Genomic DNA, 21,753 nt, shown 5'->3' on the forward strand with positions numbered 1-21,753 from the left:
TCTTTTATGGAAGGTCGGTCATCTGCAGGTCATCCTCCGCATGCCTTGGTGACATTTGGCTTTGGTGGAAAACTCGTGGTTTTCAATCCAAATGATAGGCTCAATGTTACTCAAGATCATAGTGGAGTTCCAGCTGGTCATAGAAAAATCGGGTAATGAAAGTGGAGGCATTGAAAGTGGTTACTTCCACTCTCTCTGTCGGCAAGCATTTTCAAGTCCTCTTGCTAGTGGGAATGTGTCAAAAAAAGAAATGTTCAAGTGGATCGATGAGAGGATTGCAAGCTGTGAATTTGCAACACCAGCCTGTAGCAATCCAGAGCTTATGCACATGCTCCTCTGCTCACTAAAGATATTCTGTAAGCATTATGGAAAGCTTCGTTCCACGTTCAGTGTTGGTGGGGCTTCACAGGAAACTGATGGACCTGAGGTAGATCTTACCAAACTTTTTGCTTCTGCAAAATCATATGGTTCTGGATTGAATAAGTCCAGTGCTAGCACACAGTGTCTGCAAGCAATGCCATCGGCAAATGAATTTCAGGTAACTGCACTTGAAACGAAGAATCTCTTAGTTGCTGGGAAAAGGAAGGAGGCCCTTTTGCATGCACAGCAAGGTCAACTATGGGGTCCTGCTCTCGTTCTTGCTTGGCAGCTTGGTGAGAAGTTTTATGTTGATACTGTGACACAAATGGCACAACAGCAGTTTCTGCCTGGGTCACCTCTTCGAACATTGTGTCTTCTTCTAGCAGGACAACCAGCAGAAGTTTTTTTCTACAAACAAACTGGCATCTTCTACTTATTCATATTCTGGCTCAGTTAATGGGATGCAGCAATCAGACCAGGACTGTATGAGTGGGATGCTTAATGACTGGCAAGAGAATCTGGCGATAATTACTGCAAACAGGACAAAAGGGGATGAGCGTGTGATTGTGCATCTTGGGGATTGTCTATGGAAGGAAAGGACTCAGCAATGGCAGATTTGAGTGGGGATGCATTAAAAAACAAAAAAAATTATTTTTTTTTTTTTTATTATTATTTTTTTTATATTTTTTTATTTTTTTTATTTTGTTATTTTTATTATTAACAGTCTAGAAAATGAAATTAATCCTATCTTTAAAAAAACAAAAAAATGGTTAGTTTTAATTTTCTTTTTAACAAATGGACACAAAAGATTTGCATATTGAAAGATATTTTTGATGAAGCATATTGCAAAACATTTACTTATTCCTGAAATTGGTCGCCTAAATCATCCCTATTTTCTGATCCTCAAGATCGTACAAAGACGCAGGAGGAGAGCATACTTATTCTAAGCAAAACCGAGACCTATTTTCTGATCCTCGAGATCGTACAAAGACGCAGGAGGAGAGCATACTTATTCTACGTAAAAGCAGAACTGAAAATGAAAGCAAAACCTAAATCTGAAAGCCTACCTACTCTATGCTAATTAGAATTTACAAATTAGTTACGTGTAGTTAAACTTCCAATGAAGCCATTCACGTAGCAGTAGCAACAATAGATTCAATAGCAATTTGTGAAATGAAAAATGACAATATTCGAGAGTGGATGAGTCTAGTTGTTGTAACTGCAAATTAACTAAAAAATTAAAAGATGAATCTAATCTAGTACTTACCTGGAACCATTGTTCGATGAAGCTTTGATAAGCACAGTTACTCTCACTCAGATTCTGCTGTAATTCCTGTTCTTCTTCTCCGATCTGCTGCTCTTCTTCCTCGATCTCCTGTTCGAATGGTTTTTCGCCATCAGATACGCAGGATTCTTCATTTATTTCTTGGGGAGTAGTTGAACTTTCAATTTTTGTCCAGATCTCCTTTTCCAGGGAAGAGGAGATTCCAACTTCTGCAAGGATCTGAGTGAGTAGTTCCAAGCTGATACTCATTATAAAACCATGTTGAAAGGAAAAAAAAACAAATAAAAATCAGCACACTAAAAACAAAAGGACCACAGAAATAACCTTGAATTCAATACTCAATTAAAACCTCTTACAAGGATTGCTCATTAATTGAGTAATTGAATGCTTCAATTATAACCATGAACCATGAATTCATCAAACACTCTTCACAGTTGCGAAAATCAAACACACCTGCAGAAATCAAAATTCACACTTGCATAAATGTAAACACACCCTACATGCCCTGATCCATAAGAGGTCGAGCCCATTACGGTATCTCGAATGCGATGCGTAGGCTGTTCCCCACGTCTTACCGCATTTAACACCTCGGAGTTAGGAACATGTCTAAACACACTTGCATAAAAATCAAACTAAACTTCAATCCATCGTGCCTCCCTGGCAACGGCGCCAAAATGTTGGGTGAAACTATGTTCGTTTAATTCCGTTGTAGTACTTACCCAACTATTTAATTTATCAATCCGAGGTCCGTAGACTTACGAGACACATGCACTGTATATGCAGGATTGAAGTGGAACTAATCTAATCTAATCTAAATTACTGAAATCAAATTAAAGCATTGAAACACTAACTAGGAAAGCATGAAATTGCATGAAGGAAAATAAATACAACATGTGAAGAAGTGAATGGCAAACAACAGATATGAGCTCATAATAAAACTATGTCAAACTATATTACAATAACTAAATTACAAATGAAGAAATCAAAGTTAATCTCCATCTCTATTATTCATTATTCATTCCAATGAAGAGAGAGCACTCTCCTATATACATGAAGAAGATAACCTTTCCATAATTACATATCAAATATTCTCTCAAGCACTCTCAACTAGTTTCCTGTTATTACAAGATATCATCGCACAAATCTCTCAAACATGATCCCACAAATCTCTCAACTATCTTGGGTAAGATATGTCTCCATGATTTTCTCGATATGGCTCCATGATTTTCTCGATATGCCTCCATGATTTTCTTCGTAGAAAAAGGCTTGCATAATTATCTCCTTGATATGGTGGAGGAGACATGTTTCCTACACATAACAAAACTCACATATTCTTGAGATATATAAAAATATGTACATTTTCTAATAATTAATCATAAATTTACTTATAATACAAAAATGAATAAAATTGGAAAATAAGAAGGTGAAACCCAAGTGTATGTAGGAAAGTGATATGATAACAGGTTAATGGGATGATGAAATGTAAGGAAAAAGGTGGATGAAAATATGACATTTCTGAGTCCCAACAGTTGGTCGGATGAAAAGGCTTGTAAATGCTAGTAAGAATTTTGTGTTGTTGATTATTAAATCTAAATATATTATTGAATCTAAAGTTTTCACAAGATCTGATTCTAACTCAAGCATGAATTAGTTGAAGTTGTTAACACTTATGACAATATGTTTCATGAACCTTAAGGGTTTACTCCAAAAAGAGGAATCCAACATGAGATTCATTTGTAATTGGATGCATCACTTCAAAATATTGGCATGTATAGAATTTTAGTTTTGGAGAATGCATAGATCAAGAAGAATATTAAAGATTGGCTTGAAAAAGGGGTCATTAGGCCTAGCACATCTCCTTGTGGGTATCATGTTGTCTTGGTTCCAAATAAATATGGTACATGGTGCATGTATGTGGATTTCAAAACTTTGAAGAAGATCACGGTAAAGAATCGATGTCCTCTCCCTCGCATCGATGATTTTCTAGATCAGTTAAAGGAACTAATCCGAATTTAAACAGGAACATAACAAATTACAGGTATAACCATAAATACAAACATGCATCAGAAATACAATTCATTTCATTAATATCAAATACAAAAATATGCTTACAAATAGAATGGAAATAAGACTAGCTCTCGCGATGGTAGCTTATCTCTGAGAAGAGATGTCGCGGCTACATGCATATGAACTATGTTAAAATGAGACTCAAAGTCCTATTTATTATTGAGAAATAATGGGAAACCCTAAACATCCAAAAACCTAACCCTGGGACATGAAGTGCCAAACTATGGGCCCCGTTTTGGTAAATTGGTACATCAACTTCCTGAGGTCGTAACTTTGGCATACAATCTTCGTTTGACGTGCACAATACCTCGTTAGAAATATCTATCTGAGGACTAAAATGTTCGAGTGGCCAAAATCAAACTATTTCCTATGTTGGCCCCACGTTTCCCATTAAACATCACTTAGGTCCTCAAAAAGGCTCCGGAAGTTTAGGACCCAAAAACCTACCAAAAATAGTAAGTTGTGCTACAATTAAGGAAAGTGAAAAAATGAAAGAGATAGTGGTGGGGGTCTAAGTGAAATAGTTGGGTGGCCACCATCATCCACCTGGATCAATCCTCCCCCCTTAGGAAGAAATTTTCACCATTGCGTTGAGTGCCTCCATGAGATGGGGAAACTTCTGCTGAACTTGGTCCCCCGTGAGCCACTTGCCTTGGTGTGGGAGTTTGCCAGCTTTGAAAACCTGATATAGTTGTGTTGGTGAGTGTTCTTGACCAATGTGTCCATAATCTGATTACTTGTGGCATGCTCCATGTAGTCTAGGTTTAACTCTATTGGTGTGAGTTTTTCTGCAATATCTAATGTGTCTAGTAATGGTGGGAAGTATTGTCGAAGGTGGTCCACATTGAACATTCAGTGTAGGACAAGGAATGTGGGAATGTTGAGATTTCGATGGGCTCTGGAAGGCATTCTTTTTTCAAATGCAACCTAAATTTGTCTCCCACATGAAACTTGCGTGGCCCCCAATGTTGATCATGTCATTGCTTGTACTTGTCATTTGACTTTTCAAAGATGTCGTGAAGCTGTTGGTGGATGTGTTGGATGCATTCAATAAATAGGGTTGCTTTATCAGACTTGGACAATACATGTGTGGATTATGTCTGTGTAATCGCATGAAGCATGTCAACATCAATCGAACACAATGGTTGAAATCCTAGACCCACTTCAATGGGACTACGACTAGTCGAGCTATGGGGAGCTTTGTTATAATGGTGTTGCACATATGGAATACTCTCATCCCAAGTTTAAGGATGCTTGGAGTTGTACATGCAAAGTATGTGCACTATAATCCTATGATGACCTCCGTCTTACCATCAGACTGGGGATGGAAGGGAGTTGACTTGGTGAGCTTGGTGTCCAATGGTGTCCAGAGGCTTGACCAGAATGTGCTTAGGAACCTACTAACTTGATCTGATATAATTGTTTGTAGGATCCCAAAATGTACCCATACTTGTTCAAAGAAGAGTTTGGTAATGTCCTCTGCTATGACACTCCTCTTGCAAGCCGCCAATACAGCCATCTTAGAAAATCTATCCACAGTCACAAATACATAGTCATTACCATGCTTGGTAGAAGGGAGGCTAAACATATAATCCATGGATATGGATTCCCACGGCTATCTGGGAGTAGGCAGAGGAGTGTATAGGCATTTATTCTTGATGGTTGGCTTGGAGATTGCACAAGTAGTGGAAGATCTAATATATTTCGCAACATCGAGTCAAATTTTGGGCCAATAAAAATAATTTTGTAATACAACCACAGTTTTCTCCACAACAAAGTGTCCTACGACCCGACTGTAGTGCACCTCCAAAATCAGCTTGGCATGCTCACTTGAAGGAACACAAAGGTAGACCATGTAGCATAATAATGCATCCTGGAGGTGGAAATCGGGAACTTTCTTTCCATCTACTAGCATCTGGTATGTGGAGGCAAGCTCATGATAATTTTTGTATAGTTATGGCCATTCAGAGGTGTCTTGACCACAAGAGTTGAGAACAGTAGTCAATGTTCAAACTGGGGGTTGGGTGAGGTAGTCTGCAACATGATTGGTACTACCCTTTTTGTATTTAATTTTCAACTGGAATGGTTGCAGATATGTAGACTACTTCTGATGGAGATCATTCTGCAACTTCCCTTGCGTCTGTATAAATTGAAGAGGTCGATGATCGGTGTGGATGTTCGTCTCCTTCCACAGAATGTAGTGCTTCCATTGTCGCCAAGCCTGCACGATGGAATACATCTCTTTATCATAGGTGGGGTACTTCTGAATTCTATCAGAAAGTATCTAACTATGATAGGCCATCGGATGCCCATGCTAGGTGAGGAATGCACCAATAGCATAGTCTAAACCATCTGTCTCGATTTCAAATGGTTCCTACAGGTCTAGCAATGTGAGTACAAGTGCGCAACGGAGGCAGTGCTTCAACCCAATGAACGCCTTCTGTTAAGACTCGGTCCAGGAAAACTTTGCTTTCGCCCTTCCCTTAGTAACCTAACTGAAAGGCCAAGTGATATGGGAAATCCCAACATGAACCTCTGATACAAATTTGCAAGGCCCAAAAAGTTTTAAGGCTCTGTTAGAGTGGTTGGGGATGGCCAGTCCTAACTTACATGGATCTTTCCCAGGTCCACATGCACAGTACACTCATCTATGATGTAACCCAAGTATTCGACATGGCTCATGCCAAAGTTGCATTTCTCCAAGTTGGCACACATTTTGTGTTGCTAAAGGGTTTGAAGGACCTTTTGAGTGTGTTGCAAGTGTTCTTCCCAACTCTCGCTGAAGATGAGGATTTCGTCCAAATAAACCACCACGAACGAGTTGGTGAAGGGCCGCAAGATGTCACCCATTAGCCTCATAAAAGTAGCAGGGGCATTTGTCAACCCGAAGAGCATAACCAATCATTCAAAAAGGCTTTCCTTAGACTTAAAGGCGATCTTCCACACATCTATGGGATCTATTGGAACTTTGTGATAACCAAACTTTAGATCGATCTTGCTGAAATACTTGGCCCCCTTGAGTTGGTCCAACAGGTCATCAATCCATGGGATTGGATACCTGTTCCTCAAAGTGATTTTGTTTAGTGCTCGATAATCAATGCAGAGCCTCCAGGTCCCATCCTTCTTTTGTACAAGTACAATTGGGCTCCCATAAGGTGAGGAACTTGCTTGGATGTTCCTTTTTTGAAGAAACTCCTGTATTTTTCTCTTGATCTCTTCATTTTCCATAATGGAGCGGCGATATATCATCCTGTTGGGTAGACTTGTTCCAAGATTCAAATTGATTGAATGCTTGACCTGACAATGCAAGGGTAACCCTGTGGGTGAGGAGAATATGTCCTTGTATTATTCCATGACTCTATCCACGTTCTTCTGCTGCTTGGAGGAACCCTTCCCTAGGACCATGGTTGTGGCTACGACATCCCCGTACTTTGAGAGAAAATCAGAAAGAAAAAAAAATTCCCAGTCTGGGAGATGAGCTTACTGCATTGCTTAGTAGAGATCAAAGAGATGGCTATGGGTGGGGCTGCCACCGATATCCTGTATAACTTAGTACCAAAACAAATAATAACAGAGCAAGGTCTATACTCATATACAACATGCTTCTTCCATAAGTATGGTTTTCCTAATAATACGTCACAAACTTCAAGAGCATAAACATCACACAGTAACTCATCCATGAAGGACTTGATGTTTTAGGGAAGGCGCCACTACTGCCTGACGCAGAGATCTCATCCTTGGTGAAACCACTCGATGGCATATGCCTACAGATATGATGTAGTTGATAGGCGCAGTTGCTTCATGGCCTCTGCTGAAATGAGCTTATTTTGGCTTTCGTTGTCGATAATGAACTGCAGCAGAGAACCCTTCACCCACATTTGTGAGTGGAATAGGCGCTCCCCCTCTTGTAGATCTTCAAGATCTTGGTGTTGGCCACACTGGCACTGGGCTCCACGTTAATTATCTTCTCCCCTTTGTCATTCCCCTTCTCAGGTTCTGACTCAGACTCGAATTATGCAATAGACTCAAAAGCCTTCAGCTCGGCCACTAATGACTACTTGGCCCAACGCTCACTTGTGTTGTGAGTGGAGTTCTTATGGAACTCACACCACTTTCCCGTGTCCTTCTTCATCTTTATGGTTTTGTTATTTGCTTACGGCTTCAACAAGTTATCTTAGTTTGCCCTACCTTGGCTCTTCCCTTTGCTCTGTATTTTGGGGGTGCCTTGCCCTTGCTTCAAATTCGCAGATCCAAAGTCTCACTTTTTCTACTTAAGCTTCTTCTCAATCTTGATAGCATATTGGTACATTGTGTCGAGCGAGGAGATATCTAGGAACTCCATCTCATCTTGGATGTACATATGTAGGTAGTCATGGTACTTGAGTACCAAATGTTTCTCATAATCCTTTCTACCTAACTTCATGTGAAGCGTACGAAAAACAATGGTAAACTACGACACGTCTTGGTCCCTTCCCTGCTGTATTGTGGTCCACTTTATGTATTTATCCTCATAGCTCCCGAAATGGTAGTACTGCTCCTTGATGGCATCCTAGAATGAATCGCAAGTGGGTTTGACCAAAAATAGTGAGGGTTTACTTTCATCCTTCTGCTCACAATTGGTTTCCCACCAGTCCTTAACATGGGGGGCAACTTTGAGAAGAGAAAAAGTAATATTTTCCCAGCTAGAAAAATCATGAACAGAAAAAATATCCTTCTAGCAGATTTAACCATTTATCTAATGCATCTGCATCTATCTAACCCTCAAAAATGGGAATGTCAAAGTTAAATTGTACCTTAAATGGTGTGGTGCTTCTAGAGTAGTTGCTGCAAGTAGATGTGTCTCCCTTGGGTAGCCGCTGAAGGATCTGGGCAAAGTTGTCCATCATCGTGTTCCTCTATCACTCGATGGCTTCTTCAACCAAGATTTTGAAAGGATCTCCTACCCCCTCGTCTTTCTTTTATCCCCCCATGGGAGGTCGTCGAGGTTTGTGAGGCTGGTCATGCAAAGGTTCGACCAGTTCAAGCCCTAACTCCTTATATCCCGACCTCGTTGGGGACATGCAAAGAAAAACAATGAAAGAGCAAACCGCTCTGATACCACTGATCCCAATTTAAAAAATAATGCAAATAATTACAAATATAACCATAAATACAAAGATTCAACATAAATAAACTTCATTTCATTAATATCAAATACTGAAATATGCTTAGAAACGAATGGAAAGAAGACTAGATTGAGCGATGATAGCTTATCTCTCAGAAGCGATGTGGCGGCTACATGCCTCTGAACTATGTTACAATGAGGCTGAAAGGCCTATTTATTATTGAGAAACAATTGGAATCCCTAAACATCGAAAAACCTAATCTTAGGAGATGAAGCGCCAAACTATAGGACCCGTTTGGGAAAATTGGTACATCAACTTCCTAGGGTTGTAACTTTGGCATGCGATCTTCATTTGATGCACACAATACCTCATTAGAAAGAACTATCCAAGGAATACAACTTTTAAGTGGCCAACTTTGGTTATAATAACTAATTATGCCCCCAATTGTCTTAAAATAACATTTTTTAGAGCCTCAAAACAGCTCTGTAAGTTCAAGACCCAAAAAACTGCCAAAAATAGTAAATTCTGCTATAATTAAGGAAACTAAAAAATTAAAAGAGATAGTGGTGGGGGTCCAAGTGGAATAGGCGGGTGGCCACCAACACCCACCTAGATCAAGAACTTTTTTGCTAGACTAAGTTAATAATATTTGAGAAGTGGTTGTCATCAGATAAGGATTACTGAGGATGATATTTGGAAAATTGATTTCAAGGCAAAACAAAGTTTGTTTGAATGGTTAGTTATGTTGTTTGGGCTTTGCAATGCACTTGCAAAATTCATGAGAGTTATGAATGATGTGTTGTGACCATTCCTTGATGGTTTTGTGATAGCCTACTTTGATGATATTGTGATCTTCAGTAAGACTCATGAAGAGCATGTCAAGCATGTGAAACAAGTTTTAGATGCCTTGAGAAAAGAAAGTTGTGTTTGAAGTTGTCTAAGTGTGAATTTGGGAAAACCTCTTTGGTTTATTTGGGTCATATTGTAGGAGGAGGTGAACTGAAGATTGATCCCTCAAAAGTTGATGTTATTATAAATTGGCCTAAACCCAACAATGTAACAAAAGTTGGGAGCTTTTTGGGAGCAACCCAATATTAGAGAAAAATTATCGCTAACTTCTCACTCATTGCAACACCATTACATGCATTGACAAGTGCGAAACAAATATTTTAGTGGGGAGAAAAATAGCATAAATCATTTGACACATTGAAAGAGAAAATCAGTACAACACTAGTTCTAGCACTTCCATATCTTAAGCAGCCATTTGAGATTCAAACCAATGCAAGCAATTATGCTATGGGAGCAGTTTTGATGCAGCATGGTAAGCCAATTTTTTATCATTCTGAAACCTTTACCAATGCAGTAATTAACTATCCGCATTATGATAAAGAGTTGTATGCTTTGGTAAAAATCGTGAAGAAATGGAAACATTATTTAATGGGTAAAGAAATGATTATTTATACTCACCATCAACCTTTGCAATATTTACAATTGCAAACCAAGCTATAACAAGCTAGACCTTTCATGTGGATGGATTCCTACAATAATTTCAATTCATAACCAGGTATAAAAAAGGTATATACAACAAAGTTGCATATATGTTAGCAAGGACTATTATTAATGCCTATGTCATTATTAAGCATAACTCAATCATGCATGAAAATAATATTGAACAGTATGCCCAAGATGAATATTTTAAAGATGTTTATGCAACTTTGAGTCAAGGAAATCATGATGAAGAGTTGAATTATCACATTCATAACAATTTGTTGTATCATCTTGGCAAGTCATATGTTCCATAGGGTGAAATATTCAATGTCATAAGGTAAACCCACACTTTTCTTATTGTTGGTCACTTTGGCGTAGGAAAAACAATTGCTCAAATTCATAGGTATTGTTATTGGCCTCACATGAATGAAATTGTTTCAAGATATGTGAAAGTATGTTCCATATGTGCTACTAGTAAGCCTGGCAATAGGATATTGGGCTTGTACACTCCACTACCTACTCCTTCTTGTCCTTGGAAAATTATTTCTATGGATTTTGTTGGATTACCAATGTCTACGAAAGGTCATTATTATCTATATGTTGTTGTGGATCGTTTCGGAAAAATATGTGTGTTGATGCCATGTAAGAAACAAGTTACAACTCGAAAGACCACAAATATGTTCATCCAAAATGTATGGGTTCACTTTGGGTTACCCATCTATTATTTCTGATTGAGATCATCAATTTGTCGAGAATTTTTGGTCAAGTTTATAGTAATTCATGGACACAAAGTGAAGAAGAGCACCACTTTTCATCCATAAACTAAGGGCCAGACAAAAGTAGTGAACAGAAAAATAGTGCATCGCCTTTGAGGACATTGTGGTGAGAATCCTAAACTTTGGTATGGGCATTTCCATTACATCCAACATACCTACAATCATTCCAAACATTCATCTATATAAGTTTATCCATTTAAAGATTTTTTGGGTTATTTGTCGAAGTCTCCTTTGGATTTTATCCTTGGTAAATATATTGTAGTAGATGGACATAGTGATGTGGACAAAGCCAAGCATCTCATTGAACGAGTTCAACTTGTGCATCAAAGAGTACAAGAATAGATAGAGAAAAGCAAAGGCAAGTACAAAGAAATACATGAAAAGCACCGGGTTGGCCATGATTTCCATGTGGGAGGTCAATTTTGGTTGTACATTAGTAAGTAAATACTACAAGGTGAAGGTGAAAATCTCTAGCGAATCAAATATAGTCCCTTCAAAATCTTGGAGAAGATTGGAAAAAAATATTTCTAATTAGATTTTCCACCTTACATGCAAATTTATTTTGTTTTGAATGTTGAAAACTTGAGATTGTATGAGCCTCAAATGATTGATGATCATGAAGAGAATGTTAAAATTTCATCTATTGAAGATTTTTCTCCTAAATATTCAAATGAGTTGCAAGAAGACTCAATCCTTGACAAGAGAATAACAACTCACGCAGAGGCAATGTGGAATATCTTTGAGTGGGGCTGAAAGGTACCAATCCAAGTAAAGCAAGGTGGATTGAGATCAGGAAAGTGAGGGAGTTGTACCCTCACTTACTTGCTAAGTAAAAATAAAATTTTTGTGGTCCAAAATCTTCTAGTTCAGAGGAATTATCAAGGCGATCAAAAATATGTTCAAAACTAAAAGTGCTCAAATTCACCTGAAGCCATCACCAAAATGTAAATCTAATCGTTTTGATTCCAATGACACTTGAATCACTTCAATCCAACACCGTATGAGAAAGTTATCATGTTCTGAAGTTTTTGATAAACTGTTAAAAAGTCAACTTGTAGGGATGACTTGACAGCTGATTGGGAACACCATACAATGATGTGGCACTGACGTCAGCAGGTGACTGTGCAGTATGATTGTCAGATGATCCAATTAGGATGTGAAACGTGGCATGATCATACATGGGATGTTGGCATGTTTTTACTGGTTAACAGGTTTGGTGTGGAGATAATTGGAAGGTGCCATGTGGCCCTATTAAAGGGTACCACATGCCATTTTACAAAATATAGTTTATGGGCTAACTGACCTCATTGCGGCTTGATCCCACGACATCACCGCCACAAACCACCCACCTTTCCACTAGGACACACATTGTTGCTTGATATATGTTGGGGGAAGAATATATTTATTATATAATGGTTGGTGCATTTGCGGGGGTGGTCAGGCTAGAGGTCTCACCCAACTGGCTCATCCCATGGCTATATTACATAACGCATAACCGTGGTGGAAGATAGAAGGGGTAGAGTCTTTGGCCCCTATCCCCAATCCTAGTGTTCAACACATAATGGATGGCATATACAATGGGAGGATGGGGTGTGTGGCACCTTGCTCGCACCCTAACCAATAGTCACCTTTAATTGCACATGACTGGGAGGGGAGGGCCGACAAGCGTGTGGCCTCTAGCTGTGCCCCCAGTCATAGTATTTCCATGTGACCAGACTAAGCAGTGGAAGGATAAGGGTGCGAACTTATTGGCATGCCTAAATATATGACAATTTGCTCCTTTCTCGACATACGTATAACCAAACCCGAACAAATTTTTCATTGTGCAAGGCTGCCAAAAACATAATTTGCTTCCAATTTTGATAGAAGGTTAATTTTGTAGAACAGTGGGTAGGGAAATGAAGAAAGAGGCCTCACTTGGCCATTTTTTAGCCCTTTTTAGCTGAAGAAGATCCTACATCGGGTTATTGGGTATTTTGGACATAATGGAAATGTTATTTTTCCAATTTGAGCAATGTATATTGATGTAATTTGACATTTGATTATATAATTAAAATGAACAACATTGGAAGCTGGACCCGGAGACATAGCCTAGGAGGGGTGAACTCCATCATCAAATTTCTTTTTTGTGATGTTGCATGTTGTCTACATTTCATTGTTTAAATCTACAAAACTTAACTAAGTTTGTAAGTTTATGTGCTTTCGTAATTCCATTCCATTTCCCATAAGGAATAAACTAGATTACAATTGTTTTCAATAAACCTTCAATTTTTAATTTTAGATCAATCACTAAGAATAAAATGAATATTTCAACCATTAGAACTAATTATCATGAGCTTTGAAGTGAAATCGGGCGATGGTCTATTCGCAAAATACCATGGGATGAACGAATTTACCAGCTTTGCAATAATAAGAGTATGGAATATGAAAAACACTTTCTCTTAGAATGCTCGACCATTACATCCAGTCTCATTTCCAAGACATTTGCCACACTTCCAACCTTCTCGACTTGCTTACTCAACAAAACTATAGTGATCTTGGAACACTTCTTTCAATTCTTTCTAATCATAGAAATAAAATTTTAAATAGTCACAATTAATCTTTCTTAAGATTTGATAGACCACATTAGTCTTAGTTGACGCTAATCATAATCATCATTATTAAATTAAATTTAATGTTTATGTTTTCTTAGTAAAATAAATTTTAAATTCAATTAAATGAGATCTATTTTATATTGGAATTTTTAAAATTTTCTAACAATCACCATTCGCCAAACCATCATGGTATAGAAATGGAAAGTTAATTTAAGATGGAAATAGGTTGACCTCAATAAATAGTTGTTGAAAATGAGCTTTGAAATCTACTTGAAATGAATGTTATTTGGTAAGAAATAAAATTTGAAAAAGTTGGGAATATTCAAAGGGAATCTAGATGGGGATATTATAACTATCTAAAGCTAGTAGGCTTTTGTGAATGTGATTGATGCAAAAATTGATGAGTGGTAATAAAAACCCAAAGTATAACTTAAACTTCAAGAGAGATTGAAATTTATTTATTTTTATATTTTTTTCGATTTTGGTTTTGAAATTTTTAAACAGATTCTATGAATTCTATTAAAGTTTTGAAAAAAAATTAAACTAAATATTTTTAAACTCAAAAAATAATTTTTAATTTTTAAAATGCAAGTTCTTTTTTTATAATTGATTGATGACTATTCTCATGTGGTTTTAATTTTTTTTGTCAAATATAAAATTAATTTTATATATATATTCACCAACTTGTCGAAATTAATTGTAGATTCAAACTATTAATTGTAATATGCTAAAAAAATAGAATTGAATCTACTCTACTCATCACTGGAAACGATTAAAAGATCGCGAAATCATGAAGCATACAAGAGAAAGAATTCAATCAACACATTACACAATGATTTCCTGGAGAAATCCACAACTAAAAACCCCTACTATCTTTATACTACATTAGTCAGAAAATATGAGAAGATTATAATGCTTTGCTCAAGCCCGAGAAACCTTTGCACAATCTATATTTGTCTCATATCTTCCTATACTAACTCTAGCCAACACTTAACCAATTTCCGAGCCTTCCAAGCTCCTACATCGTTGCATTGTTCAATGAGGAATTAGGCCCCTATTTAATAGGATTTTTCCTCCATTGGATTACGCAGTTCCTTTAGGTCTTCATCTAACTAAATGCACCATCTGTACAATTTGGATAATTATACAACTGATAGTGCACTGCCCTTGAACTCCAATCTCAACTGGGTAACTCTTAGATTTGACATGCATGACTTATTTATGAGTGAATCATCAGCTTATTGGTTGATCACTGTAGACAACACCACATTCTAGTACAGACAACACCACACTACTTTACCTCCCACTAGTTCCTTCAACAGTTGGAACTAGTTTAACTGACTTTAACTCAGTTAAACTGGATTAATTAATTAAAACTCAAAATAAACTCAACCAGGGCTTCTATGAAGTAAGAGACACTCTACATGACTCAAGCTATACCCTCAAATCAAATTAAGTGAACAAACTAAGTCAAATTTACTTAGTTATCCAATACAAGTTGTCATGAGATGTGGAATTACAATTTTATTCCCAATTTAATTCAAGGAAAAAATTAAATTAGGATTTTCTTATTGCATTTTCGACATTTCTTATTGCCATTTTTAACACCCCCTCTAAAAAAAATTGGATTCACATCTATCCCAATCCAGTACTTTTGGAATTTTTTTCATGCAACATGCGTCATTGTTGTTGTTTCTACTACACCATCTGTAACTCAAAAGTATCCACAAAAATAAATAAAAATAATCATTGAATTAATCTGCAACTGACTACTAGGAAAATTGTGTTGTTGCTAACTCTGCTACAAACCCTCCTGCTCTATTGTGAACTCTTCTCTGCACTCCTCAATATCTGGTTGACATTGATTCTCTTGCTACTTAATAATGTGGGCCTCCATAGCAAGGTAATGATCCATGAGACAAAAAAATGTCCATGGACCCTTCCCAATTCTGTAACTCTTGGACTAAGGTTTCATATCACCCCACCTCACTTGTGGAAGTATAGCTGCATGCATGGAGAGATCTAATCTAATCATACTGTTGATGTACTTCTCTGTTGCTGCTGCAATTACTATAATAATAAGTGTGATATCCCCAAATCATGAAGTACTAGCTTCCATGGGGCTTCTCTCTCTGAAAATAGATTCCCTTTGAGCCTCTTTCTCCCTATGGGAAATCCCGCTACTCTTCAATCTATCAATATCAATGACCACAACTCTATTTTGTGTCACTAAACATTGGCTCATTGATCTGCCCACTAGCAGACTTCTAGCTCAATTAAAAAATCTACACATAGGTTCTTCTGGATCTGCCCTGAACTACGGCTCTATAAATCTGCCTCCTAACAACTCATTAGTTCTTCAGTGATCACTATACATGAGGACTTCAAGGACTTATTGTAATGTGAATCCTACTCTATAGTGATTCCAACATTGATACCATGTACAAATTTCTACAAATCTAGCTCTGATACCATGTAGAAATTCCTTGTAGATTCAAAATGCTAATTATAATATGCTAAAACAATAGACTTGAATATACTCTACTTATCATTGGAAACAATTAAACAATCGCAAAATCACGAAGTGTACAAGAGAAAGAATTCAATCAACACATTACACAATTATTTCTTGGGGAAAGCCACAACTAAAACTCTTTGTTGTCTATATATTGCATTATTCATAAACTATGAGAAGATTACAATGCATTGCTAAAGCCTGAGAAACCTCTGCACTATCTCTATCTGTCTCACAGCTTCCTAGGTTGACTCGGGCCAACACTTAGCCAATCTCCTAGCATTCCAAGCTCCTATTTCCTTGTGTTGTTCAATGAGGAATTAGGCCCCTATTTAATAGGAATTTTCCTCCATTAGATTACGTAGTTCCTTTAGGTCTTCATCTGACTACAAGCACCATGTGTATAATTCAAATAAGTATACAACTGATAGTACAGTGTCCTTGAACTCCAATCTCAAATGGGTAACTCTCAGATCTCACAATCATGGCTTATTTAGGAGTGAATCATCATTTTACTAGTTGATCATTACATGCAACACCACAGTCCACTGCAGGCATCACCACACTACTAGACCTCCCACTAGTCCATACAATAGTTGGAACTAGTTTAACTTACTTTAACTCAGTTAAACTAAATTAGTTAATTACAACCCAAAATAAACTCAACCAAAGCTCCTATAAAGTAGGAGATTCTCTACATGACTCAAGTTAAACCCGCAACTTGCATTAAGTGACCCAACTAAGTCAAATTAACTTAGTCAGCTAATACAAGTTGTCATGAGATGTGTAATTACAGTTTTATTCCCAATTTAATTCAAAGACAATTAAATTAAGATTTTCTTGTTGCATTTTCTAACATTTCTTGTTATCATTTTCAACACAAGTGTCATAATAATTTAGGGTTTGTTACAATAAAATCCACCAATACATAGCTTATGAATACCACATGCCCAAAAACCATAACTCATTTCAAAACCAAAATATTTTAATTTAATTTAATAGATTTTGTTACAATACTATTTTCCAGTACAATGGCTTATCAATACCACTTGCCCAACAACCATAACACATTTCAAGATCAAAATATTTCATAAATACAGTATTCTACTTTTATTTTAATATAAATAAATTTAAATTTATATTAAAGTATAGTTTAATATAAATAAATTTAAAATTATATATATAAATATATATATATATATAGAGTCTTTTGCATAAGAGGCAAGTATTAAGTAGGCAACGTTAGTTTTGAAATAGGTACATATTTTTGTTGACCATATTTTATATTACGTTTGTTAGTTTTGAAATAAATACAAGTTTTTGTTGACCATATTTTAACTTTCCACCGAATGTCTCTCTTGGCTACCTTTATATAATAAGCCAACCATATCATTTTTGAAGAGACATTGTTAATTAATTTTTTAATATGAAAATAGTTTTAATATTTCTGAGTATTTTAATATATTAAAGCTTGATATTCATTTCTTTTTATTCTAAATAGAAGAGTTAAATTTTCTTTTCATTATTATAAATAAGTGTGTTTATTTTGAAATAAAAATTTCAAAATGTAAACTTAATTATTAATATCACTCACTCAAAAACTATAACTCATTTCAAAATCAAAATATTTCATAAATATTTTATTTTAATATAAATAAAAATTTATATTAATTTATAATATTAAAATTATATATATATATTAATTAAAATTATCAATTTTTTTTAAATAAAAAACTGATATTAAATAGAAACTTTGCATACTATCTTCATTAGTTTTGAAATACTTACACATTTTTGTTGACCATATTTTATATTACTTTTGTTAGTTTTTTTGACATACGTACACGTTTTTGTTGACCATATTATATCTACTTTTGTTAGTTTTTTTGACATACGTACACGTTTTTGTTGACCATATTATATCTACTTTTGTTAGTTTTTTGACATACGTACACGTTTTTGTTGACCATATTATATCTTTTCACATAATCACTCTTTTGGCTACATTTATATAGGAAGCCAACCATATCAATTTTGAAGAGTCATTGTAAATTATTTTTTAATATAAGAATAGGTTTAAAAAAAATTAGTATTTTAATATATTAAAAGGTTAATTGTAAATTATTTTTTTAATATAAGAATAGGTTTAAATTTTTTGATTAGTTTAATATATTAAAGTTTGTTTTTTTTAAATATAAGAGTTAAAAATTTTTTATTGTTATAATAATAGTTGTGGTTATATTTAGATAAGTGTGTTTTTTTTGAAATAGAATTTTTAAAATTTTAATATAGTTATTAATAATTATTGTTTGGATGGTTAGAAAATTTTAGAAATTTTTAGTAGTAGTCATAAATTAAACCTTGAGATTTATTTCAAAAGAAATTATGTATTTTCTATCTTTTTAATTAAATTAATAAATAAGGTATTAGGGGTTCAAAAATTTAATTTAATTACCAAAATTGAATAAGTATCTTTTTGGATATGTGGTATTGATAAACCATGATATTAACTAATAACATAGTAACAATTCTTATTTACATATTAAAAATCTCACATTAACATAAAAGAGAATTATAATAATTAAAATATTACTACGTACTTTTTCAACATATATATATATATTTAATTCATACTAATTCATTTTATAAAAACTAATAATAATTATTTAACATAAAATTATAATTTAAATTCTCACTTGGATTATTTTGCATGCTAAAGGGAAAAGTAAGCGACGTCCCCATAGTTATTCAACTATGGTATGTGGCACTACGCCCCTTAACTAGTGATTAGAATCTTTATCTCAGCACGACTAGCATTACCATCTCAATGCCATATATGATCTACACCGCTCTCATCATTTACATTCTTGTCAAAACTGATCTAACTAGCAATCTCCTGGCTTGAGCTTTTCTCGTGTGACTAAATACAATATGCAAGTACCAGAAATAGCATTGATAGTTCAATCCTCTCACAAATGTGATAGTTCAATTGGTAAAAGGTAGTCAATATTAGTTCATCTTTATATGTAATTCTATTTTTAATATTTATAGTTTTTTAAGATTTAGCTACTATGTAACAATATATCAATTAAATTTAAATATAAAATTTTGAAATACAATAAATACAAATATGATCATGGGTTATTAAGCATATAATTATTATAATTTAAATTTATTTATAATATTATACATACCTTATATATTATATTTTTTTAACAATTTTTTTTAATAAAAATAAAATTACAATACAATAAATTAAATTGAATTGATTTTTTTTACTATATTTTTTATATTTATTTACTTTTTCAAATTGAGTTTATATTATAATTTATTATTAATTTTTTTATCTAATATTTTATTTTGTAAATATTACAATATATCCCTCACATTAAATGAACGTGGACATTTAAATATTTACACTCATATAAGATATATCTTCTATACTAAATTATAAAATACCTCTAAAAACAATAATATTTTTTATAATAATAAAATTATTTAAAATCTATTCTAAATTATTAAACATTTAATACTTACATTTAAAATAACTAATAAAACAACAATTTCAATACAATAATATATTATAATACAATAATATACTATAATATTATTTTCAACTTTCACAAACCAATAATTAAAATAATTAAAAAAAAACCTAAACAAAAAATAATCGAATATATTACAATACAATCAATATTCTCTTATTATTTTATTTTTATTGATATTTTATTGGAATACCATCAATATTCAATTAGTATTTTTTATATATTGCTATTTCTATTTTTTTTTTAAATTGAATTTTAAAAAAGGTTATATGATTGTTCAAACACAAATTAATATAAGCAAAATATTCAATGTGATTTTTGCCGAAATATTTTTCATTAAACTTGATATGGATCACATAAACTTAAATTCAACAATTAATTTATGATATTTATATCTAATTATGATTGTGATTATTTTATTTATAAATTTGGTTTATATATTTTTTATATTATTATTGATTATTTTAACTAATTTAAATTATTTCTTACTAACATCTTATTATTGGATTACTCTACCATAATGCTATTGATGAGATACACATTTTCATTAATTTTTAGACAAAAATCATATGAAAAAAATATCATTTTTATTTAATTTTTTTAATTGTATTTTTAAAATAAAATTATTAAATATAAAAATAAAAGATAAAAATAAAATAAATATAATTAAAAAAACATTAATTACATATTTCTACTTTGAACCATTTTGAAAATAATAAATGGGAAAAGATATTTTCATAAATCGTTACCTTCCTTTCATTGATAAGATTTGAGAACAAGAGTGGAGAGTTGGATGTTAGAGAAGCAATGGATACGAAAGAGTGATAATAGCCCCAATTTAGGGTTTGCATCGGGTGTTTCATGAAAATGTGTTTCATGCATCAATTTATTAGGGAAATTCAATTTATTAGGGAAATTTAAATTATATAATATAAAGGGATTGGATTACTATCGATTCAATTTTTAATACGAATGAATTAAATTAATGTAAATTTAATAGAATATATTTATAATAGTTTTTTTTTTAATATTATTGATTAGATGAGTTTTTTTATGTTAATTGTGGTAAGCTTTAAAGTGAATTTTAAGATTTCCAATTTGAATATGTTTTAAGAGAAAGATCATTTTACACTTCATGAATAAGAGAAAAAAATATTTAGTATTTTCTGAATTTAAGTTTTTGTCATCTATATTGTTTAATGAACAATTTTTTTTTTGTAGAAATTACATAATGGAATTTTTTGCCAAAGCGTTTCGAACCATCCAGTGTGGTTCATCAGAGGGAAAAATAAAGATGCAAATAATGGAAATAGTTATTGCCATGATCTGCATCTTGATCTTGCACTGTCGATCTTGCGTTGATGATGAACCACACTGGATGGTTCGAAACCCATCGGCAAAAATTTCTATTATGTGATATCTACCGAAAAATTTTGTTCGTTAAACATTTAGTATGTGATTAAAAGACCTGTTAGGTCCCAATGAAAATATCTTAACACTATTTTCTCAAAATCTAAGATAGTTTGTGCTTCCGAAATAGTATTTTATCAAGACCCTAACACATTTTTTTCACTTGACTTATGTTTGTTAGCGAAACTCTTGCGTTCTACTGCTTATAAATTCTTGTGTTCTATTACTTAGAAATGGAACAGTGAATCAAAATTCCCTGGAATGCACAACTCGTGATATATTGGAAGTAATGCGTCCATGTCATGTTTAGTTGTCATTATAAATCACGAGGAGCCAGTCTAGGTGTTGTTGCTTCCTATGTATGAGTTGTAGTTGTGATCTAGATGTCTCGAAGTCAATTATTTATGTCATATATGTAAGGGAGGGAGGCATGCTAGAAGCTTAAGGGCTTGGCTCTAATTGTACAGGGTTGCAAAGGAATTCATTCTATGATATAGGTAACTATTATGATCAATAATGACATTGAAGTGTTTTGTTCTGTTGTGTGAATAACGTTATGAAACCAGCTCACAAAAAGATAGAAAAGATAGATCAATGGCTTATAAATA

This window comes from Pinus tabuliformis, chromosome 5_1, assembly GCF_031772625.1.
Source record: "Pinus tabuliformis cultivar Carrire ecotype Pingquan chromosome 5_1, CPIR1, whole genome shotgun sequence".
Classification (NCBI taxonomy): Eukaryota; Viridiplantae; Streptophyta; class Pinopsida; order Pinales; family Pinaceae; genus Pinus; species Pinus tabuliformis.